The sequence below is a fragment of the Oryctolagus cuniculus genome, chromosome 2 (assembly GCF_051225735.1).
Source record: "Oryctolagus cuniculus isolate XC-2025 breed Fujian yellow rabbit chromosome 2, ASM5122573v1, whole genome shotgun sequence".
In the NCBI taxonomy this organism is placed as follows: Eukaryota; Metazoa; Chordata; class Mammalia; order Lagomorpha; family Leporidae; genus Oryctolagus; species Oryctolagus cuniculus.
This window is the reverse complement of record NC_142868.1, coordinates 83,570,568-83,598,023: the sequence shown is the minus strand read 5'-3', so window position 1 is coordinate 83,598,023 and position 27,456 is coordinate 83,570,568. Positions and strand designations below refer to the sequence as shown.

The following is a 27,456-nucleotide window of genomic DNA, read 5'->3' as shown; positions in this document are numbered from 1 at the left end:
CTCCCCTTTTAACTCAAATGTTGTCTTAGGAGATCTCAGGACAGTTATCCCTGGCCTTCCTTTCAGACTGTTGGTCTCATTGTTCTCTGCACATTACACCTGGAATTTCTGCCTTCATATCACTTTTCTAACCATAAATATGTAGGGTTTTTGTGAGTTTACTCAATATTGCTCACCTGTACAGGCTGTTAAACATTTTAGCATTGGGAAACTATTCACCATTTATTGTTTTTTTTTTAACTTTATTTAGTAAATATAAATTTCCAAAGTACAGTTTATGGATTACAATGGCTTCCCCCCCCATAACTTCCCTCCCACCTGCACCCCTCCCAACTCCCACTCCCTCTCCTATTCCATTCACATCAAGATTCATTTTCAATTATCTTTATATACAGAAGATCAATTCAGTATATATTAAGTAAAGATTTCATCAGTTTGCACCCACACAGAACATAAAGTGTAAAATACTGTTTCAGTACTAGTTATAGCATTAATTCACATTGAACAACACATTAAGGACAGAGATCCTACATGAGGAGTAAGTGCACAGTGACTCCTGTTGTTTACTTAACAAATTGACACTCTTGTTTATGGGGTCAGTAATCTCCCTAGGCTCTAGTCATGAGTTGCCAAGGCTATGGAAGCTTTTTGAGTTTGCCGACTTCGATCTTATTTAGACAAGATCATAGTCAAAGTGGAAGTTCTCTCCTCCCTTCGGAGAAAGGTGCCTCCTTCTTTGATGGCCCATTCTTTCCACTGGGATCTCACTTGCAGAGATCTTTCATTTAGTTTTTTTTTGTTGTTGTTGTTTGATTGTTTGTTTTTTGCCAGTGTCTTGGCTTTCCATGCCTAAAATACTCCCATGGGCTCTTCAGCCAGATCCGAATGCCTTAAGGGCTGATTCTGAGGCCAGAGTGCTGTTTAGGACATCTGCCATTCTATGAGTCTGCTGTGTATCCTGCTTCCTGTGTTGGATCGTTCTCTCCCTTTTTTATTCTATCAGTTAGTATTATCAGACACTAGTCTTGTTTATGTGATCCCTTTGACTCTTAGACCTATCAGTATGATCAATTGTGAACTGAAATTGATCACTTGGAGTAGTGAGATGGCATTTCACCATTTATTGTTATAACCATAGTACATACCACATTCCTAAGATACATTTGGAAGTTTGGTTCATTTCTTTGATGAGTAATGAAGCCTCTCATTCATACAGTTGTCTTATTTTACTTGTTTTCCCTTTAGTTCTACAGAGATCCTGTTGCACATAGATTTCCCTTCTGGTTTTAGTACTCATACACCAGGCTGCATTACCATGTAACTGGGGTTTGATCTCAAGCAACATCACACAAGTCCCAAAGTTCTCCTCCTTCCGTGTCCTTTGCCCACTGTAATCATTTCCTTTCCCCTCAGGTAGCCAGTCCGCTCATTCTGTGAAGAAGTAATTGCATTTCTAAAAATGACCTTGAGTTCTTACTAAATTATGGAATTATTCCATCAAAAAGCCTTTTAAGCAGGACACAGTACATAAGCAAACAGCGGAATTACCCACATTAATGACAAGTATGGAAGAAAAGTAATTTTGAAAAGAGCTTCGCCACAACTCTTCAGTAATGACGCAGAGTCCCTTCTACTCTGTCTCATTCCTTTTTTCATCTTCAATGTCCTGAGTGCCTACTCCATAAAGAGTTTATACAGGAACTAATAGTAGTACAGAATTAATAAAACTTTATCCCTATCTTTGAATTCAATCTAGTGAAACATAGATACTTGGATAAATAATTATAATAGATTGTCTATTCCTAATTCATTCAACAAACATTTATTGAGAGCTTATTGGGTTAGGAACTGTGCCAGGTGTTAGGGAAACAAAGATGAACAGAAGCATGCATGCTCTCAAACAGATTACAGTATAAAGACAAACACTTCCACACAATTATTATTAAATATACATGGCTACAGTCTCAGAGGAGTGGGAAATAATTGCCTCATATAAGTCTCTCAGTAACTCAGGTAATAAAGGCAATCTCCCTCCTCAAGAATATTTTGCTGTTGTCCCTTTAATAAATGGCAAGAAGATAGACCATTTACCCCAGAAGGAAACAGAGTACGGTATAAAGGGAAAATTATGATGAAGGAAGACAAAAGGACCTATAAAATACAAGGAAAGAAATGTCAAGAGGATAAAAGGTTAGAGTAAAGACACACTTAAACTTTTAATAAGGTCGAATGCGAACCAATTAAAAACAATAATACTTTCTCAATTCAGTTCCAGAGTTAAAGAGCTGATGGGGACATTGCCAGGTCACTGATTCAATTCCCTGCCTCCAGGCAGCGCTTAATTTCAACTGTCCTGGGTAGTGACTGTGATGTTTCCACCTTAACTCCTGGTTTCTATGCAATAGCTTCGTTTTCCCCAATTAAACAAATTCACTTTTTGTTTTACCTTGGCAGAAGAAACAAACAGAATGAGCATCTGTTTGTAGCTGGTTGCCTCTTCTAGGATGTCTCAGAGGCAGTATTTGGTGCAGGGTACACTAACACACTCACAGTAAGGCATGGACCACCCAGAACACTTCCCCGTAAGCTTCATTATGAAACAATTAAGAAGGTTAGAGTGTGAGGACCTGGAGCATAGGAAATATCTTCACTATTTTTTGGTACCTTGATGAAGTGACATTTAGGATGTCTATGAATTTGTGCTAAGTGTCTCAACAAAAAATGTGTGAAATTTGAGGTCCCTCTCAGAGTTGACAGTCTGTGAACCTATACATTCTAACATTTTGATCTTACATATTTGATCTTACAAGGGAAACATATTTGATCTTACAAGGGAAAACCAAAATAGCAATTGTAGCAGATATTGTGATGCTGTGCCTCAATTCTATCTCTGGACTCATGCATCAATCTCTCAAGTTTGCAAATGGAAAACTCTTTTTTTTTTTTTTTAAAGAGATGTGAGCCCAAGGTTTGTTTGTTTTTGACAGATAGAATTACAGACAGTGAGAGAGAGACACAGAGAGAAAGGTCTTCCTTCTGTTGGTTCACTCCCCAAAAGGCCGAAACAGACAGAGCTGTGCTGATCCGAAGCCAGGAGACAGGTGTTTCTTCCTGGTCTCTCATGCAGGTGCAGGGGCCCAAGCACCTGGGCCATCCTCCACTGCTATCCTAGGCCACATCAGAGAGCTGGACTGGAAGAGGAACAACCGGGACTAGAACCAGCGCCCACATGGGATGCTGGCGCTGCAGGCGGAGGATTAACCTAGTGCACCACAGCGCCAGCCCCATGGAAAACACTTGTTATATTCCTTGAATGTCCAAGGCGATGTCTCAAGTAGTTGAGTTCCTGCCACACATGAGGGAGACCTGAAATGAGTTCTGTGGTCCTGGCTTCAGCCTGCAAAATCCTGCAAAATACAGGATTTCATTCTTTTTTATGGCTGTGTAGATTTATTTATTGTAAATTTTTATTTAACAGCTGTGTCAAATGCCTGCACAATAAATAAAAATTTTAAGAGACACTAAGTTTGAAACTTAATCTCAAATGATTTAGATGTTTAGCTATAATAATGATTATACATATGTGTGTATGCCTATGTACACATATGTGTGTTATATATATGTGTGTATGTAGGTATGGAGCTGGATTTCTGTGTCCATGACTATTTTTTTTTTTTTTGACAGGCAGAGTGGACAGTGAGAGAGAGAGACAGAGAGAAAGGTCTTCCTTTTGCCGTTGGCTCACCCTCCAATGGCCGCCGCGGCTGGCGCGCTGCAGACGGCGCACCGCACTGATCCGATGGCAGGAGCCAGGAGCCAGGTGTTTTTCCTGGTCTCCCATGGGGTGCAGGGCCCAAGCACCTGGGCCATCCTCCACTGCACTCCCTGGCCACAGCAGAGAGCTGGCCTGGAAGAGGGGCAACCGGGACAGAATCCGGCGCCCCGACCGGGACTAGAACCCAGTGTGCTGGCGCCGCTAGGCGGAGGATTAGCCTAGTGAGCCGCGGCGCCGGCTGTGTCCATGACTATTAAAGCCACAAACTCAACCCAGGATTGAAAATATTCAGAAAAAAATTGTGCCTGTAATGAACACTATAGACTTTTGTCTATTTTAACCTTAATAATACCATATAACCACTATTTACATAACATTTATATTTTATTCATTATCATAAGTATTCTTATGATTATTTACAGTAAACATGCAAACTATATCATTTTATATTAGGGACTTGAGCATCCACAAATTTTGATAGCCATAGGGTGTCCTGAAACCAATCACCCACAGATAGAGACTACTGCATATATATGAGGGAGAGAGATCAAGAAAGCAAAAATGGAAAGTGTGAACAATTAATGAATTTAGGGAAAGGGCATATAGGAATAAGGAATCTGAATTGCTGGAGGAAAAAACTACTTCTATCATTCCACAATTTTTAGTTTGACAAAATTCTTGAAAGAAATATTTTTTTAGGCTCATGAGTTTTTCAAAAGCTTTCCAATTTACTGTAGTATACTACTTACAGTATATGTAATACTCTATAGAAATACATATATACTACATATATACTATAAACTACTATAGATGGTCCCCAACTTGGTTTTTTGACTATGTGGTGGTGCACAAACATACATTTTCAGTAAAAAACAAAACCATATTTCAAATTTTCAATCTAGATTTTTCCTGGGCTAATGATACAAAACTCTTTCAGGATGCTGGGCAGAAGCATTGAACCCCAGCTCCCATTTCAGCCAGGTAATCATGAAGGTAAACAGCTAATTGTTTCCAGTGTACTGTGTTGCAAGCCTTTTTGGATATTTTGTTTTGTATTTTCACATCTCATCATTCCTTCAAAATGCCCATCTGTTTCTCTAGCTCCTGGGGAGAAGAGGAAGGCAATTAATCTTGCAATGAAACTCAAGATGATTGCCCACATGGAAGGAGCATCCAGGAGTGGTCATTGCAAACGAGTTAGGATCTTTGCAGTAGAGACTGTCTTGACTGTCTTAAAGAATAAGCAGTGACTCAATGATGCAGTGAAATCATCAGATCCATTGTCATGATGAAGAAAAGGGCTGGACTGATTGATGATACTTGTCATGTGGTTGGAAGACCAGATACAGAGATGCATATCATTTGGCCTACTGACAATCCAGGCTCAGGCAATGAGTCTTTTTATACACTCAAAAAGCCTACTGATGATCCCAGGGATATGCAAATGTTTAGAGCAAGTCATGGGTTGTTCCAAAACTTCAAAAAGCATCACATTTTTTACAACGTGAAAATCAGGGGTGAGAAGGCAATGCTGAAGTTGCCAAACTTCTTCAGGAAAAGCTGCATGGGATAATTGTGGATGAGAAATATTTGTCAGAATAAATATTGAATGTCAATGATGCAATCTTGTTCTGGAAGTGTACGCCAGAACGCCATGCATCAACCAAGAGTCCAAGACCTTGCCAGGAATCTGTTTCAGGGTCAAATGAAAGCCTTTCCTAACCTACCACTCTGAGATCCTAGAGCACTCAAGAAAGTGAGCAAGCATATGCTTCCTGGTGATTATTACTGTAACAAGAAAGCCTGCGTAATATCAGCATCGCTTGAAGACTTGCTTTTGAACTATTTTAGTCTGCAGGCATGAAAATATTGTAGGCAAAACAACACCCTGTTCAAGATTCCTCTGATCTCAGATAACACTCCAGGGTATCCAAGGCACATTGGCAACACACATCCTGATGTAACAGCTGTGTGTTTGCTGCTGAACACAACCATACTTATTCAACCAGTGGACCAAGGCACAATAGTTAAGGTCAAAGTTTACTATGTACACCAAATGTCTGTACAAGCTTTTGCAGCAACTGAATCTGGCTAACTGTTCTGAGAGTTTTGGAAAGTTTTTCACATGCTAAATGTTATTTGGAACACTGCTTCAACATGGGGGAGGAATCACACAGAAATGCATGGATGACATTTATGAGAAAGTTTGCAAATTTATGTGAACATATTCAAAGGCTTTAACAAAGATTCTGCTGTTGAAGAAACAGTAAGTAACAAGATATTAGTGCTTGGGAAACAGCTAGAACTGTATATCTATGAAGAGAATATTCATGAGCTTGTTGGCATTGAGGATAAAAAGCCTTCCAGTGAAGAGCGGATCAAACTGGAGGAAGAAGAAAGTAAAGAAATTGAGGCAGAGAAAGAAGCTACACCCAAGGCACCAAGAAAATTCACAGGAGAGAAACTAGTGGAGGCATGTGTTACTATCAGCAGTGGCATATGCATATAAGAAGACGTGGATGTCAATTAGAAGAGATTTCCAAGAGTTCCAGGCAGACACAGGGCGTGCTTGCTTGCGATGGAGACATGTCTAATGAAAAGAACAAACTGCACAAAGTGTGATATCTTGCCAGAGAACACTATGCCTGCTAAACCATTCACCAACGTGGATGTTCCAGTGCCTTCTACCAGCAATTCTCAAGCTTCATCCACAGAAAAATTGATGAGCCTGTCACTGTAGCATCCTCATCAGTCAGCAGCTAATTTTCATTTGATGATTCAAATATTCTTCATGCCCAGTGTGCTTTCAGCTGCATGCATTAAATGGTGAATACTCATACAGCCACTCTGTTTTCCCCTTTCATTACGGCATTCAATAAATTATAGGAGATATTCAATGGATTATTACAAAATCGACTGTGTCAGATGATATCCCCCTGACTGTAGGCTAATGTTAAGTGTTCTGAGCATATTGTGCACTAGACTAAGATAGGATGTTTGTCAGGTGTATTAAATGCAGTTTTGACTTAATATTTTCGAGTTAATGACAGATTTGTTGGGATATAATTCCATTAGGAATCAATGAGCATCTGTATTTACGATGGATGGTAAATATAGAAATACCACAGTATCCTACTTAGAGAATAAGCTCTGATTAACCACTGTAACTTCTTACTACATCACTTAGATATATGACAAACCTTCCTTTATGTAACAACATTTATGTTCTGGCATACTTCTGATCTGTCCTTCCTCTGCTTCTCAGACTCAGGTGAAATAGAACCTCATCTATAACCTACCCATGTGCCCGCAAGCCTGGGTCTCCTCCTCTGTTTCCATGAACCTTCCAATCATGCTGGCACTTTCACTGTTTCTTCCTGCCTTGTGGTTACATGTGTGTCCAACAAGTTTCCAGACCACCCTCAAACATTCTCTCCTATCTCCATCCACAATTTTGGACTTTCTCTTCCTTCAAGTTGTATCTCCTCTCTCTCCCTTTTCTCTGCTCACCACTGCCTCAGGCTGTCAAAGCAGTTCGGATCACAGGCTCTGGCTTAAGTCTTACCCCAATTCAAATGCTGGTTCTACAGCCAGCCAGGTAAATGGCTTTAGACAAAGATACTTCTCTGGTCCTCAGTTTCCTTACAGTAACATGGTAAATTGTATTTAAAAGAGTTGTAGTAAGTTAATGAATGCAAAACTTTTAACACAATTGTAGCGGGATAACTTGAACAGAAATAGGAGAGGCTGAGGCTTTAGCAGGAAACTGCTTTATTCATGCTGGCACGAGGCTCAGTTGGATTCACATTCTAAAGACTGAGCTCTGAACAAAGAGAGACGTCAGTTAAATATCTTTTAGCTTCTTTGCCCCCCTTCTCAGGTTAAGTACATTTGACTGGGTATTCTAAGGCTACATAGAAGCTATAGGAATAGATATAAGATTGTGCCTGTGTACACAGTTACTGATAAGGTTCAACTAGTTTCCTTTAATAGACCTAACGTTTCTTCCCCATACATAGTGAGCTATATGCTTGCTGGCACTGGCTAGCAACATTGCACTGTGCTGACAGGCAGACGTTGAAACAGGTAAGCAAGTAGATATGGCTGCATTCCATCCCAGGATAGTCCCTTCTCTTCCTCTATTTTGAGAATACCCCTATCCTACAATGACCAACAAAAATCTGCTCAGTGAATACCACCTGATACATGGACCACTACCAACAAGATCGTCGTCGTTGTCATCACTACCACCATGATTATTAATGCTATAGTACAAGTGCATCAGGTGTCACAAAGTCAGATCAGTTCACGAAACGTGATGTTAATGGTTGCTGAAATGAAAGTTCTTAATAAGATATTACCCATACGTAACTTTTCTGACCCAAACTTCAGAAATTCTTACGGAGAAAAATTTATACTAATTTTAGTACTGCTTTCACTAAAAGAAACCATTGATTATTAATTTAATTAATTACCTTAACTTTAACAACGATATATTTTCCAAAAGCAGACAAATGGATTAAGCAAATAGAACATGACTCATACACTCAATGGTCCTTCCCTTTAGCCAGCATTCATTGAGCACGTGCCAGGTGTTAGCAACATTCCAATAAACAGAGAAAATGAATTTTTTGTTCTCATGAATTATATTTCAAATGGGTATGGGAAATATATAACAAAAAATAAATACTGTTATGTAATATATCAAAGAGTGATAATTGCAGAAACAAAAATGTAAGGAAACATAGGATGATGAGGGAGGTACTACTTTAATGAAGAAATCAGAGAAGGCCTCTCAGATAAGAGACTAGTTTTAAAATTTCTGATTAAATTTATCTTCCCACCTTTTTAATGGCATCATGCATTAAATCTATCACTGCACAAGTATATCAGACTCATCCTCTTATTTGCATGAAATCTTGTGCAAGATCGAAATGGAAGAGCATAATTACTGATTATGGATGAATTCTGTTCCACAGTATACCTGGAGCTCCTGAGCAAGAGCTGGAATTAGTTCCAGAATGTGAAGTGCCACTTGTTTTTCAGTGGAAACAGGGAAGCCAGCCTGGGGCAACTCGTTTATGATAGCCTGAGCTACATTTAGGCAGTTTGTGGGAAATAGTTTGTTCCAGACTCATTTATCAGTCTACAAACACGATTCTCCTCCGAGTTCTGTTGTCTGTTCAATATGCTAATGGTTAGTGGTACTCTTCTGTAATTAGAGTACAGCAGGACCATTTTTTTACCCCCTTCCTTTTCTTTGCCATCCTTCATTTAAATATACGACAGGCTTCTAAAAGCCTCCGTTTTAAAAAATAAGATACGAAAAACATGATTCCACTTTTGAGGATACATTATATAAGATATCCTATATTTCATTTGGTAATGGAATCCATGATATGCTGCCTGCATTCACCTTCCAGAATGAAGGACTTGTGTCCCGGCTGTGGAAGGACATTTGTCAGACAGTCCTCACTGTCAGCCCTCTTCTGGAAGTGCCTTGGTTGAAGACAACTGCCTTTACCACCACTATACCCCTTCCCTGGAATATCCTGCTTCTAATAATGGGTCAACACAAGACTCTAAGCACCCGGTCCCCTCGTCTAAACTCAGACCAACTCTACAGAGTCAGTCGACGATGAGACCGCTATGGGTCAGCTGTGGCATTCATGAGATGCATCACAGCCCCATGTTTCCTTAAGCACAGTTTTGCTTCCTTTCCTTTCACAATTATCTTTTCCAGAGAACTCTCTAGTAAGCTATCATATTCCAAGAGAATGGCAGAAACTTAATGGACTAATGGGTACAGGGGCAAGTAGCTATTGACTCAATAGCATTATCAACTCACACCTTTCACCATTTAGGGAGATCACTTATAACCAATTAACAGAAGAGGGGGGAAATTCCAAGCTTGGTTTGCAGATGGGTTGGCTTGGTACGTGGGTACAAGGTGGAAATGGATAGAGGTTACCCAAGATGCATTACACTCTGACTTAGAAAAAGTCATTTACAACAGAGGCAAGGGAGAATCCTCTCAACGGGCAGAGAATGTAGTCATTCTCTTCGTGTGGGAAAGAACATTTCCTGAAGTTAGAATGCGCATGGACTTGTGAGCAGGGCCAATGACTTGACTGGAAGGTAAAGGGGTAAGAATAAAAATTGGAAGGACAGGAAAAGAAGGTCTAGGGTAGACAGGTTTGGGTGGACAAGGATTAGAATGAAATTTGAAGATCTTAGTACTAAATGTCAACATTTACCAGAGAGCACATACCATGGAAGAGAACCCAAATAACCCCCTTCAAAATATCACTAAGTCAGTTGGTGGTGGCCAGTTTCTGTCATTAACCTTCCCAGAGCTAGCACAATGAGCATATGAATGAAATAGCTATAGAGTCAAGGAGAGACTCAATAGGATTGCCTCCACTTACCAAGGAAGGTCAAGTTACTGGTCCAGTGAAATATTTGATATGCCAGAAACAGAGATCCACATTAATTCCCCCAGAATGGTATGATCTCTACAGGAGATCAAAACATCGCATGGTGCCAGTTGAATACACTGGACCTTTCAGTCTGGAAGAGGCAATAATTCATTTTAAAAGAAACAGACACATGCTCTCGGGACACATTTTGCTTTTCTGCCATGGCAGTCCAGCCAGCATCACCAGCTGAGGACTTTACAGTGTTTGGTTTACTAATGTGGGATCCATTTTGAAGAAAGGAAGTAATGCTGGCCTGATGGAGCAATGAAGTCTGTTGAAGACACAGCTGAGGTGCCAGACTGGGGATAATGCTGTCAATATGGGGCTCCCTGCTCCAAGATTCACTGCACACACTAAATCAGTGACCTTGATATGAGGTAGTGTCCCAGAGACTGGATACATGAGTCTAGGAACTCAGGCGGAGTTAGACAGTGAGTGAGAGAGACAGAGAGAAAGGTCCTTCTTCCGTTGGTTCACTCCCCAATTGATCACCATGGCTGGCGCGATGTGCCAATCCGAAGCCAGGAGCAGGTGCTTCCTCTTGGTCTCCCATGCAGGTGCAGGGCCCAAGGACCTGGGCCATCCTCCACTGCACTCCCGGGCCACTGCAGAGAGCTGTACTGGAAGAGGAGCAACCACGACAGAACCAGCGCCCTAACTGGGACTAGAACCTGGAGTGCCGGCACCGCAGGCAGATGATTAGCCTAGTGAGCCGCAGCACCGGCTGGAACTGTTATGAAAGCAGGAGTGGTCCCACTTATTATCACTCTAGGTAACCCACTGGGTAATTTGGGTTTCTCACACGTGAAACTCTGGGATCTTCATGGCTTGAAGTTTTGTTTCCCAAAAGGAGAATGCTCCCACCAAAGAACACAGAAAACTTCTGCATGTAATGTAAACTTTGGCTATCATTTAGGCATGTCAGGTTCCTTAGACTGAATGACCAGCTTACCAGAAAGTCACAATCTTGGACATGATGACTCTAATCATGGGAAAAAACAGCGATTCTTACATACATTGGGAGGAAGTAGAAATATGTTTGGAAAGCATGTGATCTACTTGCCTAAGCTTGATGGTAAATGGACAAGGGCAGCTAAGGCGTGAAGAGTAGGCATGGTGGCCTCAGGATGGCTCAGAAGTATGCCACAAGGAAAGCCGCCAAGACCAACAGAGGGTGAGGGAAATTTGAATACTCACTGGAGGAGGGTGTGGGGAGCAACTGGGAGCAACTCGGACTAGACTAAATTACTCGAATTAAGACTTATTCTATGCATCTGCTCTCCCACAATATGGCGTTGGGAGAGGAGAAAACAGCTTCTACGTAGCTGCCTCTTGCCAACTTGAGTGACCTCCAGGAGCTGATCCTGCTCCTGATTGGAGGAGAGCAGCGTACTCGGCGTGTGGGCAGCCGAGTTGGGATTGGCGGAAGAGGACTATAAAGGAGGAGAGAGACAACATGCACCAGGAACATCTAAGGGGAACATCTGAAGGAACACCTGTGCAGCCCCCGAGAGAGCCGGCCGGCGGTGTGCCGCTCCCCTGCGGAAGTGGGGGAAGTGGGGAAAGTGGCCAGGGGGAACCGCCCTTCCACGGAGGTGGAAGGACGGCAGCCAACCCGGGGAGGGCCGAGCAGACGAAAGAACAGCGCAGGGTCCTGTGTCGTTCCTCCACGAAGAGGGGGAGCGACAGGAGGGAGATGGTGAGTATCATTTGAGATCTTGAAATTAGCTGTATCAGAAGGGAGCTAGTTTATCCTATCATTATTCTAACAAGATTCCTTCAGGAAGAATAAACCCACTGCAATCCTAGAACATCAATTGCTAATATGTATATGAAGAAATGGATATGAGTGACACAAGCAGTAAACTGGATAATGCTGACAAGGTGCCCCTTTAAGAATGAAGTTCTATGAGGCCGGCACTGTAGCGTAGCGGGTAAAGCTGCCACTTGCAGTACCAGCATCCCATATGGGCACTGGTTCGAGTCCCGGCTGCTCCACTTTTTTTTTTTTTTTTTGACAGGCAGAGTTAGTGAGAAAGAGAGAGACAGAGAGAAAGGTCTTCCTTCCGTTGGTTCACCCCACAAATGGCCCTGATCTGAAGCCAGGAGCCAGGTGCTTCCTCCTAGTCTCCCATGGGGTGCAGGGCCCCAAGCACTTGGGCCATCCTCCACTGCCTTCCTGGGCCACAGCAGAGAGCTGGACTGGAAGAGGAGCAACCAGGACAGAGTCCAGTGCCCCAACCAGGACTAGAACCCGGAATGCCAGCACCGCAGGTGGAGGATTAGCCTAGTAAGCCGCGGTGCCGGCCTCAGCTGCTCCACTTCTGATCCAGCTCTTTATATGGCCTGGGAAAGCAGTAGAGGATGGCCAAAGTCCTTGGGCCCCTGCACCCATGTGGGAGACCCAGAAGAAGCTTTGGCTCCTGGCTTCAGATTGGCGCAGCTATGGCCATTGCGGACAACTGGGGAGTGAACAAGCAGATGGAAGACCTCTCTCTCTCTCTCTCTCTCTCTCTCTCTCTCTCTCTCTGCTTCTCCTCTCTCTGTGTAACTCTGACTTTCAAATAAATATATACATCTATAAAAAAAAAAAAGAATGAAGTTCTTGGAGTGAGCACTGGGCCTAGTGGTTAAGATGTCTGCATCTCATATTAGAGTGCCTGGGTTTGATACCCAGCTCTGATTTCTGATTCCAGTTTCCTGCCAAGGCAGACCCTGCGAGTTAACAGGTGATGCTTCAAGTAGTTGAGTTTCTGACGCCTGACATCAACCTGGCTCAGTCCTGGGCATTTAGGGGAGTGAGCTACAAGATGGAGTGGATAGAAGTTTCTCTCTTCCTCTCCCCCTCCCCCTCCCCCTCCCCCTCCCCCTCCCCCTCCCCCTCCCCCTCCCCCTCTCCCTCTGCCTTCTCCCTTCTCTCCTCTCCCCTCTCCCTCTCTCTAATAATAAAAAAATGAGGGTCTTGTTCTACTAGCTCCTAGAAGTGCTGCTGGATTCTGGCCCTTAGCACTATGAAATGCCTTACCCAACAAGAGAATGTCCTTGCTCAAGGTCATGGCTCCTCCTCAGGTGCAGGAAATAAAGACTGATTATGGGGATTAAAAAAGGCCTGGCCTCTTTTCTCCAACTCAAGACAATCCCTAAGGGCTTCCCCAGTCTCAGAACTTTTACTGGGTTACCTATGACCTGCATTACACAGAATCAGAGCCCAGTTTTCTCTTTCCCAATTCTGCTTCCTTCCCTTTCTTTCAATGAGTGCTGTTTCCAGGAGAATTCCCTAATAAGCTTCCTGCCAACTAATCTCTTTGTCATTCCAGGGAACCCAATCTATGAAACCCCACTGGCAAATTGGTAAAGAAATCAAGAGACCCTGGTTCTAGTCACATGCTTTCTTTGAATGTGCTGATTGACCTCAATCAAGTCAATAAACCACACTACCTCTAGTTCTCTGATCACTTTTACTAAGCAGTGAAGGAAACTGTTGTGGTCTTTCATCCTAGGCTAAAAGCCAGAATACCTGTATTGAAGTTCCTGAGTGGCTGTTAAGTAGTTTTGTGACCTGGTGAATAACACTCCAATCTCACAGTCCTACCTCTAAAATGAGAAGTCCACTTAAAGATCTTTTGTGCTCTTTCCAGCTCTAATAGCCTGTATATCTAGATATATAAATCCCACAACCATTATTTCTGTAACACAGCACTTAAGATGACATTTTCAATTTTATCAATAGCCTTGTTGCCAAGAAAAATATTTTAATTTTGTGCTCATCCCTCATGGAATTATTTCTCATCCCTTTTTTTCTTCCTTACTGATGTTTTTTGATTCTTTAAACCCATGCACCATTTTTTCCTATTCCTAGGAGAATGAGGCAATGACAAGGTAGCAAAATGAACGTTGGGTGTCTCAACACTTCATGTTTTTGTCCCCTTTCTTTTCTTTACAGCTTTGGTTGTGTCCTGTGGACTTTCTATCTTGGTCTTCTTGTTCTGTTTATAAAGAGTTTACTATTGAAGCTCAGAAATATCTCCAAGTTTCACCAAATTGTCTTCTTTCACTGATGCCCTTTCTCTACCATCTTAGTGTACCATGACTTCCACTCGTACCTCTTTCTGGACACTACCACTGGAGCTCCTTTCCTTTCCTATTCCTGCCCTCATCTAAATGGCCCTGCACATTCTTATAGAAGACAAGTGATGTCAACACATTGCAACAGGAGCAATGAAAAATTGGACTGGTGACTGGCCTGTGCCATTCTGATTGAGGAGGGGCAGCCAGAAATAGAAGCGAGCTGAGTCCATGCAAGGCCTGGTACTGCTAGAGGAGTTTCCTCCGTTTTCCAAGGCTATATTTTCTGATTCATCTTTCACAGCTCACAGGCCAAACCTCATAACTCATATGCTGTGCTCTCCATCAAGACACAGTTAATGTCAAAAAGCAGTTATTCTCTAAAGGAAGATCTTCACTCATGTCCTGACTGACAGCCCTCAGAGTCCATGAGACGAAGGGCATATTGCTCACCTGGATCAAAATCCCAGGGAAAATCTACTAAATCATAGTACTCCTCAAAAAAAATTGATCTCCTTTCTCTGTCTCACCTCTGCAAACCAAAAATGTACTTAAAAATGAACCATTTTAAAAAAGAAATATATGTTGGCATGGTTCCAGATCCCCAGCTATGTGAAATACACTGCAAAACAGAGTGGTAACAAGTGAGAATGAGTGGGGGGGGGGGGGTCTCCTGTTAATATCTCCCAAGTGCTCTTTACTTTCTGAAAGGTTGTTTATGCCTTGTTGTGCAACAAGTATCAACTATAGTTTTTAGCTTTTGGTTGTCAAATGCTGCCATTAAATTGTATTGAATTAGTAAGAGATTAAAATCCAATTCCTTTAAGCTAAAATTTAATGTCAAACTTGTCAGCGTCCTGCCTAGTTAAACCCTTCCATATTCTCCATGCTTGGGTCTCAGCTTTAGGATAAAAAGAACCTGACTCCTCATCAAAGGTCAATCAACTAACCCAGAGCTGGGTTTCTTCCCTCCCTCCCTCCCTTTCTTTTATTTTCTCTTTCTCTTTCATCATGCCTTGCTTCCTGCCATTAAAAAATAATTCAGGGGTTGGCCGGTGCTGTGGCTCACTTGGTTAATCCTCCGCCTGTGGTGCTGATATCCCATATGGGCACCAGGTTCTAGTCCCGGTTGCTCCTCTTCCAGTCCAGCTCTCTGCTGTGGCCCCGGGAAGGCAGTGGAGGATGGCCCAAGCAGTTGGGCCCCTGCACCCCCATGGGAGACCAGGAGGAAGCACCTGGCTCCTGGCCTTGGATCAGTGCAGTGCTGGCCGTGGCGGCCATTTGGGGAGTGAACCAACAGAAGGAGGACCTTTCTCTTTGTCTCTCTCTCTCTCACTGTCTATAACTCTACCTGTAAAATAAAAAATAATAACTCAGGGGCAGGTACTTGGCCTAGTGGTAAAGACACCTTTGTATCACATCAGGATGCCTGGGTCCCAGCCCCAATCCTGATTTCATCTTCCTGCTAATGTGCACCCTGGGAGGCAGAAAGTAATAGCTCCAGTGGATGGGTCCTGTCACCCATATGAGAGACTAGACTGAATTTCTGGCTTCCAATTTTGGTCTGGCCCAACCCTGGTTGTTGCTGGCATTTGAGAAGTGAAACAGTAGATGGGAACTCACTGTTTCCTCTCTGCCTCTCAAATAGATAATAAATAAATAAAAATCATTCTAAAAATAAAAGTTGCTTATAATTTCAAAAGCTGTAATAATGATGTCACCAGTGATGGCCCATTGATCAGACCTTTCAGTTAAGTACAGGTGGAACTAGAAAGCTTATTGACACATGTCAAATAACAACTACACCACATGCACCCATGGTCAGCTGAGCTCAGAATACTGTCAGAAAGTTAGAGAGGTAATATTAATGCCATTAATGCCTGCAAGAAGTAGGGGTAGTGGCTATGAAATTTCTTGGCGAGAGGGAAATGCTTACTGTCTGCATTGAGGTCTTTTTATTCTTTAAATACTGCTCCCCTAGCTGGCTGACCTGGCCCAGAAACACAGGAGTTGCAGAGACTGTGTCTCATACTCAAGACTCCAACCACAGCTCAAAATGAGGACAGCAAGCTGCTGGCAAGTAGTAACTAATAAAAACCAGTGTAAAACACCTTGCACAGAGGGGATGCCGGGTTAATCACCATCAACCCAAAGTTAAAATATATTGGCTGTAATATTGATTTAAGAGAGTAAGGGAGGTGTTGCATTACTACCATTTTTTGAAAATCACACTCAACTTCTCTTCAATGTATTTTGGCCACAGCTTGCAATATTAGGTGCTAGAGAAGTTTATATTTGTTACTTATTGAAAAATGTGGTCTCTCGGTCATATTGAAAATATAAAGTCTATGAGAACAAAGATGATGGATGGAACAGCAGGTTCCTTGACTCTACTAGCGTCATGTGCTCCAGCTCAGCAAAGGGAAATGATAGCAATTTATTCAACTACTGAGAAGAAACTATGGGTATGGGAGCAGCAACATGGGCACACCAAATGAAGCTTTCGCCACCCTGTAATCCACTATCCATCTTCACTCTGTGGAAATGCACCATGCTATTAACCATGTGAGAGCTGTGTTTAAGAGGAAATTGACAGCAACACATCATATCCTGAAAAATTGAGAGCTACAACACTTCCAAGCACCATGTTTCCATTAGAAATAGCCACAGGGTACCTCTTCCTGATACTACTTAGGCTTTATTCTTTACCCAACAATGATACAGCATTTTTTAGTTGATAGACAAGAGACTTCCTTTACCAATGTGTTCACTACTCAGGATGCTGTGGCATAATACCAGTAGGAGTTATTCAAAGCATTTAGAAATATATATAGAATGCTTAGGAATTTTCAAATTTCCCACAAATACACACTTGCTCAATCCAATATGCTCAATATTTCTTAAGCTCTTACAAGGAGTCAGTAACTTAAGCCTCACACATAAAAATACAACAACAATAATGGCAGCATTATTATCTCCATCCAACAAATGAGGAAAAGTAAAGTAGGCATGCTAAGTAACATGCTAAGGTCACTAGATGACAGATTAAAGATTAGCAAGCAACAACACACAGAAAGATTTGTCAGGGTAAAGGTCAGTTACTGGGCAACACTCAATTATCAGTTGTAATGAATATATAAAGGGCAAATTTAAAACCTCCATCAACCCAGAAACTTCTGTGCTATCAACTGTTTCAACCACTCCACCCCCATCAGACATTTGAAGTTAAACCACTAATTTTAACTTCTATTTTCCCTCTTCTTTTTTTCTATTGGAAATACAAGTGAATAAAGAAGTTAATCTGATAACCACATACAAAGGGATTTTTTTTTCTGTTTTTTTTTTTTTTCTATCACTCACCTCTTCAACCAACCAGTAAAAACTATGGACCAATCTCAGACTAATGTTTTTAATGTATAAAACAAAATGTATAGGTCTATCAAAGTTATTAATTAAGTAGAAATACAATGGCAAGGGGTTGGTGTTGTGGCATAGAGGGTTATACCACTGCCTGCAATGCCAGCATCCCATATGAACACCAGTTTGAGTGCAGACTGCTCCACTTCTGGTCCAGATCTGCTAATGTGCCTGAAAAAGCAGCAGAAAATGGTTCAAGTACTTGGGCCATTGCTACACCATGGGAGATCTGGATGGAGTTCCAGGCTCCTGGCTTTGACCTTGCCCAGACCCAGCTACTGTGGCCATTTGGAGACTGAAACTCAGCATGAAAGATTCTCTCCCTCTATCTCTCTTTTTTCTTTTTCTCTTTCTCTTTGTGTGTGTATTGTATGTGTGTGTGTCTCCTATGTAATTCTGCCTTTCCAATAAATAAATATATCTAAAAAAAGAAATACATTCACAAAAATAGCCCCAAAGATTGTGATTTCATGATATATGTGCTTCTATATTAGCGCACAAGGGAACAAACTCTAGCTTCAAATGTAATAACGACAATGATTTAAAATAGTGATAATGCATAAAAGGTGGCTCAAGATTATCAGCAACAACTGTGATGTGATGTGAAAATATCAGATTTCTTTTGGTGCCCAAGTCACAGGCACTCAGCATTATTGTGGTGTGACCTACCAGTATGATTGAAGAAACTTAAATTTCAGTTAATGTTTTGTTATTCAAAAGGTGGAACTTTCAAAGACTACTTGCATTCTATTCAATGCCTTCTTGTGGCATTGTTATGTTATGTTAAAAACTACTACATAGGGCCAGCACCCGGCTCACTAGGCTAATCCTCCACCTGCAGCGCCGGCATCCTGGATTCTAGTCCCCGTTGGGGCACCAGATTCTGTCCCGGTTGCTCCTCTTCCAGTCCGGCTCTCTGCTGTGGCCCAGGAGTGCAGTGGAGGATGGCTCAAGTGCTTGGGCCCTGCACCCGCATGGGAGACCAGGAGACCTGGCTTCGGATCAGCACAGCACGCCGGCGGCAGTGCATCGGACGTAGCGGCCATCTGGGGAGTGAACCAACGGAAGGAAGACCTTTCTCTCTGTCTCTCTCTCTCACTGTCTCACTCTATCTAAAAAAAAATAAAAAAGAAAAAACTACTACATAGGAGGAAGGAAAGAATAGGGACACTCAAAGTGCACAGAGAGTATTCACAGGAGCCTGAAGACTGGGTTTCATCATTCCAGACAAGAACAGTGTCTTGCGCTGCTCTTACAGTTCCCAGAAGCCCTAGAACAACATTTGATAAATAACAGTCAGGTGCTTGGGGGTGCTTGCTAACTGACTGCTGGCTGGTCTGACCTCCTGACTGAGTCCCACTGCAGGGTCTCCCTTCCTGAGCTGACTTCCACTCCCTCTTGCTGGAGACAGACAGACTCTCCTTGACAAAATGAACATGTGGCTTTTGTGAGCCAAAGGAACAAGAATGAAATGGCCCCTTATCACCACTGGCAGGTGGGAACATTACAATAGCAAAATGGGAATAAAACAAATTAAAAACATATCAGAGAGAATGTTTCACTTAATGTAGTCTCTACTTGACAAATTGTTCCTCCTCCTAGTGGAACACTTTATTTTATGTGACACTAAATGGCAAGAATAAATCAAAAGCATTGTTTAGTTGAGGTAAGGGGAGAAATAAACTTGAATGAATTCAAACTGTAAGTCAAAATGGTACAGATACCTCTGACGAATGACAGCGATTGACTCTCAATGGTTTCATTATGCAAATTATGTTATTTGTTTTCCAGCTTTACTCAAAACAAATGATGATGCCAGAATAAAATCAAATCGTATTCTTATCAAGTGTCCCATCAATGTGACTTAAAATATTACAAAATTTTCCATGCCCTGGCAATTTTTATACCACCCATTGATCATTTAATTTCAAATGTTCATATAACACCATAACATCATCACCAAAGTTTTTTCTTAATAAATATTCTGTGTACAGGGATGTCTCAGGGAAAATTAGGGCTGATAGCAAGAATAAAATGAATGTGATTTTTCTCATCTTCCTGCCACCTAGATAAGTTATTTCTTATTTTGTACTGGTATGCTTATATTTCCTATTATGCCTCCATAGAAACAGTGAAAAGCAAGTATTCTTGGGTTAACAAAATAGCAAAATGAAATTTATTAAAATGTATTGTTCTCTGGAGTCACCAGATCTCTTTGCAGTAATTTGTCTTCTCTGGTTGAGGAATCTCTACCTAATCTACCTCTTCCTTCTTGGCCTGTTCTCTAGTTCTCTTCCATTTTGTTTCCTCACTCCTCTGCTTAGATTCTTCTTAATTTAGCTGCCAGAATACTTTTACTTTTATGCCTCTCTCGCTTCTTCTTCTGCCTTATTCCTAGAAAGCAGCAAGAAGTAAGTGTCCATCAATGGATGAATGGATAAAAAGAATGTGGTACACATACACAGAAATGCAATTCAGTCATAAAAAGGATGAAATCCTGCCATTTGCAGCAACATGGATGAGCCTATCAAACACATGGTACATGGCATAAGCCAGGCACAGGAGGACAAATACACGATCTCACTCATTTGTGGAATCTAATAAAGTTGACCTCGTAGAGGTGGGAAGTGGGATAGTGGTTGTCAGAGGTTGGGGAGCATGGCAAGGGGTGACTAGATAGGAAGAAGCTGGTCAGCACGTGTAATGTTACAGTTAGAAGAAATAAGACCTGGTGTCCCAGCACACTGCAAGAGGACTACAACTAACATCAATGCATTATATATTTCAAAGTAGCCAGAGGAAAAGATTTTGAGTGTTATCATTAGAAAGTAATGATGCATGTTTATAGTAGATGGATAATATGCTAATTATCCTGATTTGGTTACAACATAATGTGAGCATTTATCAAAACTTCACAATGTATCCCATAAATATGAACAATTGTTATGTCAATCAAAAATAACAATAATTAAATAAAGCTGCTGCCTGTGATGCCAGCATCCCACATGGGCACTAGATTAAGTCCCTGTTGCTCCACTTCTGATCCATCTCCCTGATAATGTGCCTGGGAAAGCAGCAGGAGATGGCCCAAGTACTTAGGTACCTGCACCCACGTGAGAGAACCAGAAGGAGCTCCTGGCTCCTGGTTTTGGATTGGCCCAGCTCCAGCCATTGCAGCCATTTGGTAAGTGAACCAACAGATAGAAGATCTCTCCCTCTCTCTGTCTCTCCCTTTCTCTATAAACTCTGCCTTTCAAATAAATAAACAAACTTTTTTAAAAAAAACTAAAAAAGGAATGTTTTATTCAAGGTCACAAGCAAGTGGCATCACTGAAATTAAATTCTGGGTTTATTCACTTTCATATCAAGGTATATTTCCAATATTTTACGGCCTATGGAGCCAACCATATTGCTAAGCTCAGAGTAAGTGCTTTAAATTTTTTGTGTTTGACTAATTCTACTAACACTTGCTAAGACAGTGTGTTTTGACTTTTTTAAATGTTAAGACCTAAGAGTCATGTCTTTAAAAACCCTTTTATTTTAAAAATCAAAACTATCTAGTAAGAGAAAACCGAATTACTCAGAATGTTGAAATAAAACTTAATGAGCCAATTCAAATGTGATTACCCTATAAAAGTATTAATACATTATTTTAGCATCTAACAAAAAGGCTTATAAAATATTAAAGAAATATATCTACTTCTTAATCATTAAATTATTTGGAGAATTCATAGAGAATAAAAGTTATTCTCATTCCAAAAGAGAAAAAATTTAATATATTCAAAAAGATTTACAAGTTGTTCGGATTAAATTATTTATTATGGACTTCAGTTAAACAGGACAGAGTGAGCCCAGGGTATAAGGCAGATTTACCTCCACTTCCTCCTTAACTCCACTAAAAAAATACAGCCAAGGGAGTAGGTATAAATCCACGAAAACAAAAGACAAGGTCCAGAGATATTAATAGATGAAAGATGTTGATATAATTTTTTAAGATGAAGTGTAGACAGATGAGAAGTAATTAATTTAGCAGAAAAACGAAAGCTGAAACGCTATCTGCTTTGCAGGGAAAGGCAGCTGTCAAAGGGAACTAAACCTCACATGTTGCAGAAAACCGGAGCTGTTCATGAACTGGAGCTGCTAGGTAACTGCATTTCTTAAGATGAGTGTGGGTTGGAGCTGACAAGCAGAGGACTAGTTAAAAATTAGTGCAAGGGTGGGTGTTGTGGTGCAGTGGGTTAAGCCACTGCTTCTGAGGCCTTCATCTCATATGGGAGTGCTAACTTGAGTTCTGGCTACTCTCTCCAATCCAAATGCTTGCAAATGTACCCTGAGAAGCAGCAGATGATGGCTCTAGTGTTTGACTTTTGGGCTGCTGGCTTTGACCTAGCCCAACCCTGGCAATTGCAGGCATTTGGGGAGTGAACTAGCAGATTGGAGAGTTTCTCTCTCTCTCTCTTTCTCTGTGTGTATGTGTGTGTTGTGTGTGTGTGTTTGTGTCTATATGTTGTTATGCTTTTCAAGTAGATGAAAACAAATACAAAGTAAACTTTTTTTTTTCAAATCCATCCACTATTTCCCTTCCGAAATGGCCACAACAGCCAGGTCAAAGCCAAGATTCTGGAACTCCATGTGGGTCTCCCATGTGGGTGGCAAAGAGATATAAGCACTTGGGCCATCTTTAATTCTTTCCCAGGCACATTAGCAGGGAGCTGGATAAGAAGTGGAGCAGTGGGGCCGGCGCTGTGGCATAGCATGTAAAGCCACGGCCTGCAGTGCCAGCATTCCATATAGGCACCAGTTCGAGTCCCAGCTGCTCCACTTCCAATCCAGCTCTCTGCTATGGCCTGGGAAAGCAGTAGAAGACAGCCCAAGTCTTTGGGTTTCTGCACCAGCATGGGAGACCTGGAAGAAGTTCCTGGCTCCTGGCTTCGGATTGGTTCAGCTCTGGCCATTGCGGCCATCTGGGGAGTGAACCAGCAGGTGGAAGACCTCTCTCTCTTTCTCTCTCCCTCTCCTTGCCTCTTCCTCTCCGTAACTCTGCCTTCAAATAAATGATAAATCTTAAAAAAAAAAAAAAGAAGCGGAAGAAGTGGAGTAGCTGGAACTGGAACTGGTGCTTATATAGGATGCTGGTGCCCCATGCAGCAACTTAACCCACTGTGCCACAATGCCGGACCCAGAATACAGCTTATATTATAAGTTTTACAGCATCATTTGACATTCTAAACTCTGTGCAATTACTATTTTGATAACCATACAGTGCATTGTGAACATGATTGCATATAATAGTACTGCAGATAGTAAATAGTGCTGGCATCATTCCACTGATATTGGGATTATAATCAACATGCATACTATAATTAATTCCTTTAGAAACAAATGTACATTTATTTCTGTAAAGTAAATGATGTCCAGTATATGGTGAATAACATAAAGCATTATTAACAAGTAATGTATTTGGCCTGTCACAAGAAAAAAATAGAATATCTGATTCTGCATTTTAAGAAATGGAAGCATTTTTGTGGGTACATTTTCTAAATCCATGCAAAAAGGGATGTGGCAAAATTGATTAAGCTTTGTGGCAACAGAAATGTTGAAAGAACAAGTGAGTGGTTTTTAAGTAAGCACTCTAAAGATACATCTGCTAAGAAGAAGATGAGTTCAGAAAGTCTGAGACAGACTCTGGTGATTAACTGGAATAGGAAATGAGGTGTTAAAATGGGCACCCGTTTTACTTGAATGACAGCAGGATGGGTGGTGGTGTCATTCCCTGAGAGAAGGGGCATGGGAGAAAGAAGAACAAATGTAGTGAGTAGGGAGAGGTGATGAGTTATGCTGTGATAATGTTTGGGAAGTCTAGTGGTTAGTGGACTTACAGGTTGGAGCCCAGATAAGATCTGGACTGACACTAGCTTTAGAGACCAACAACATAAACGTGGTTATTGACATGGGGAGTTCTACTTGATGGAGTTAGAGACCCACAAAGGGGAGTGCACAGAGGCACTCCTTCAGTCCCCCTTCTCCACTGCTGACATGACTGAGTGTCCTCCATGTTTCCATATCCGTGGCACTAACAAGTATTATTTATTGTTACTTATGAGTCAGAAATCATGCTAAGTGCCTGCTAGTTATTATCTAATGTTATCTTCAGCACAATTTTATTATTCCTTTTATTTCCTGATGAACAAATTGATGCTTACAGGGCTTAAGCAACTTGCACAAAGTCACATTTCAGGAGTGGTGGATCTAGGAATTTGAAAATAAGCTTGTGGGGCCAGTGCTGTGGCGCAGTGGATTAAAGCCCTGGCCTGAAGTGCCAGCATCCCATATAGGCGCCAGATCTAGTCCCGCTGCTCCTCTTCCGATCCAGCTCTCTGCTATTGCCTTGGAAAGTAGTAGAAGATGGTCCAAGTCCTTGGGCCCCTACACCCATGTGGGAGACCCAGAAGAAGCTCCTGGCTCCTGGCTTCAGATCGGCACATTTTCGGCCACCTTGGGAGTGAAATCAGCGGATGGAAGACCTCTCTCTCTGTTTCTACCTCTCTCTGTAACTCAGTCTTTCAAATAAATAAAATAAATCTTTAAAAAAAAAAGAAAATAGGCTTGTATGTTCTTTGGCGCTGTATTTAGGATGCCATGAATGAAAATAGAGTTCATGGATACATATTATGTCCTAATGAAGGCAGGCCCCTGGAACAAAAGGATTTTGTTTCATCCCCTGTCCCAAAATATTTTTTAATCTAGCTGAGCAGATCAGACAAACAGGTGTGAAAATACAATGAACCATATAAAGTAGTATATGATTAAGGGTTAAATGACTGATACAGATTAGAGGTGTTGTTAGGAGAATGGAAGAGGAGAGATTAAATCAAGCTGGGAGGATCAGAAAAGGCTTCAGAGGAAAACCCTGCACTAGAGCTTGAAAGATGTCTCCAATTTTAACAAGACGACCAGGAGGAGGATATGAAACCAATCAGCGGAGATGAAATTGGGACTGACATGCTAGCAGGAGCAAAGGCAAGAAATGAGCAGGTCGCCACCATCTGACCAGGGCAGAGGCCGTTTTTCTCAGGGTGGAAACACCCACAACCAAACTAGGGAAGTCAACCTTCTCAAGCTCCATTCAAGACCTCAAGCCCGGGATGGTTTTATTTTCTTCAGCGGTAATGAAAAGCTTTCTCTGGGTGACATACCGCTGCTTCTCACCATTAGCCAAACCCCAATTCAAGTTGTGTCAGGATGTTGATTTCTCATACCTTCTGATATGACTCATGCAGTGGGAGCGGCAAGGAACAGGCACAAACCCTCTAATGGATATCACGAAGAAATGGTGAATTAAACCTTTTTGATCTGTCTTGCTGCCAAAATTTTATGGAAGAAGGAAATACATCCATTCATGTTTGTATACATTATGGGCTAGATGAGCTCATTAAATCTCCACAGCATTAAAGCAAATTATAAAAGAAATAAAATCCCTAAATTTTGTCTACTTTATTCACCAAAACTTCCAGTTTGATAAATGAACAGAGGATTCCAGAAAATTGTCCTACAAATGAAACTCTGTGTCATTAGAAAGAGGCTTTATTATTTTCCCAGCTGTTATAAGAGGAAGAAATATTGTGTTTATTTAAGAAATGGCTAAATAATGAGATGGTGTCTTTGTTTGTTTCAGCTTTTGTTGTTCCAGTTGAGCAAAAACGCGATATAGGAAAATATTTGACTATGTCAGAGAGTGAAGGATTTAGGAACAACTCAGGGAGTAATCATTCTTAGCACTGGTGGTTAGAGCAAATGACTACAAGTCGTGGCATCCAGTGTTGCCTTTAGTTCTGCGTATACCTGTGGGGGGACAGTTATGGTTTGGAAAGGGGGTATGATTTTTAACCATCTGCAAACATTCTTCCATGACTAGATTCAGCATTCCTCATCTGCACAAAATGTCACAATCATCTCTTCTCCAACTGCACTCAAATGTCCACTGCTAATTGCCAGGCATCAGATGTTTATGTGTTTAAATACAGTGAGCAAGTGTTTGTGCCCGGAAAACAATGAGCTGGAATTTAATGAATTTGAAAACATGAATGACAAGACAAAAAAGCCTTGTTCAGAAGCTATTTCAAATACAAAGCAGTAAAAAGATCACAGTTTTGCATTTTACCTAAATTTGTTTCAGAGCCCCCCCCATAGTAACACTCCATGAATCTTTAGTAAATGATTTTTGGATTGATTTTCCAAACAGAAACACTCATCTGACCACCAACTCCAGGCCATGGAGGCATTGTTGTGTAGCCAGGTTTCCAACCTCGGCCTAGATGAAATTTGTTCATCTGTAACTGGCTAGAAAGGGATCCTTGTAGGTATTCATCCCCATGGATTAATTTGCATAGTGGTTTTGGTGTTTTGACTGAAGGAAAAAGAAATCTTTGCTTCTTTGTTTGCATGTTTGTGATATGACTGGTTGCAGAAGGTCAGAGAGATGCAGAGAATGTCCCCCCTCTCCTCCTCATGAGAGAATGGGTGTGGTGGTCGGGGAAAGAGCTGACTTCATGAAAGGCCTTGGGTGGCGCTGATCCTGACCACTGATGCTGTAGGGAATAAGCCAGAAAGTTTTCCTAGAGTCTGGTGCCTGAAAGGCTGCTCTCAGCGATCTCGGGGCCCAGACCCGCGGGAGGCTCACGATGTCTTCAGGGAGGGCGGCCCCAGCAGAAGCAGCACTGGGTACCACTGAGAAGCCATCCTGGAACCTTCCAGAATCACCGAGGGGTATGTCAAGAGAAAGCTGAACTCCTCTGTAAGCAGGCTGGGGTGGCGAAAGAGGTAAAGGAACCAGTGCACGAATATGCTCACTCTTTTCTGGCCGCAGTGGCTGACTCTTGGATATTACATAAATATCAGATGGGCTTATGAATTGAAAATGAAGTGTCAACATCCCTTGTGAAGGGAGCCAGGCCAAAAAATGTCCACCCAGATTCAGTTTGTTTGAAGACTAGTCTAAGCAGGAACTTCTCATCATGAATATCAATGGAATAAGTGATAAATATCCCATAGGGGTACTCAGTGTTCCTCTGTAGGACTTTGTACGTTTTTATGCACACGAAAGAACTGGTCAGTGCATTATCAGCTTGGGAAAATATTTCCATAAGGAAGTGAAACTGTCTTCCTAAATTACTACTGCCGGGTCCATCCTAAATAAGGAAGTAGGTGATTATTCTACTACTGCCGGGTCCAGGATAGATGCAGCTAAAATGAATACAACTCTTGCCACTTAATGATGGAGATACAGTCTGAGAAATTCATTCTCAGATTTCATCAAGTGCAAGCATCATAGAGCGTATGGGGTGGGGGGACTGCAAAATGTTTGCGGGAAAAGATGGAATTAAAAATTAATGCACTTTCCATGAATTGTTTGATATATGTGGTCCATCTTGCCTGGAATGTCATTATGTAGCACACAACAACCTATGAGTTTAAAGAAGCAGTTGAGCCTGAATGTGTGATTCCATGTTGCTACTCAAGAATTCTAATTCATCTCCTATAATTCACTAACATCACATTTGATGAAAGACCGAATGCTGTTCAAGCAGATTGGGGAGAAGACATGGATGTCTGTCGTCAGTGCTCCTGTTCCACAATGGACTGCAAGTTCCCGCCATTGCTCAGTGCAGTAAAAGGAAGTAAAAGGCATACAAGTTGGAACCAAAGAGTCACAATCAATAT

At 41.6% G+C, this 27,456-nt stretch overlaps 2 long non-coding RNA genes across 6 annotated transcripts in view; both read left to right on the top strand.

Moving 5' to 3' along the window:
- The window catches only part of LOC127490277 (uncharacterized), a 122,977-nt gene that overhangs the window by 77,671 nt on the left and 17,850 nt on the right, over positions 1-27,456 (top strand). For 2 of the 5 annotated variants that reach the window (XR_016230012.1, XR_016230009.1), the window contains one exon: positions 4,877-7,417. The exons of the other annotated variants lie outside the window; for them this stretch is intronic. This is a non-coding gene — a long non-coding RNA (uncharacterized LOC127490277). Of the gene's footprint in view, positions 1-4,876; positions 7,418-27,456 lie in introns of those variants that run through there. 5 annotated transcript variants of the gene reach the window in all.
- LOC149127867 (uncharacterized) lies at positions 10,828-24,287 on the top strand. The gene is made up of 3 exons (XR_016229614.1): positions 10,828-11,953; positions 21,804-21,880; positions 24,110-24,287. It is a non-coding gene; the product is annotated as an uncharacterized LOC149127867 (long non-coding RNA).